The following is a 390-nucleotide window of genomic DNA, read 5'->3' on the forward strand; positions in this document are numbered from 1 at the left end:
TGTCCCCCAGACCCACCCCTATCCCAGGCCCACTACGGGCCGGCCCCGCCTCGCGCCCCTAACCCGGCTTTTCTGGGTCGGCGAGTTGACTTCCGACCCCCGCCAGGGAAGAGCCTGAGGCCCCCACCGGCGTGAACCGCTGTCTTCACCTCCCCCTTCAAAGCCCCGCATCTGGCCCGGGCGGGTGGGACGGAGGAGGAGACGCTACTCCCGCAAGCTGGGAGCGGGTAGGAGGGTACGGGCGGCGACGGCTTTGATCTGGGCTCGTGAGGACAGACGGAGCTCCCTGGGGACACGGAGGAGAGGGGGATTCCAGGTGGGGCCACAGCAGACGGACGGCGTGGCTGAGGCCTTGTTCCGGGGGACAGGGTGGCCTGTGCCCAGAGCCCC

Source organism: Trichechus manatus, unplaced genomic scaffold (genome assembly GCF_000243295.1).
Source record: "Trichechus manatus latirostris isolate Lorelei unplaced genomic scaffold, TriManLat1.0 scaffold00045, whole genome shotgun sequence".
NCBI lineage: Eukaryota > Metazoa > Chordata > Mammalia > Sirenia > Trichechidae > Trichechus > Trichechus manatus.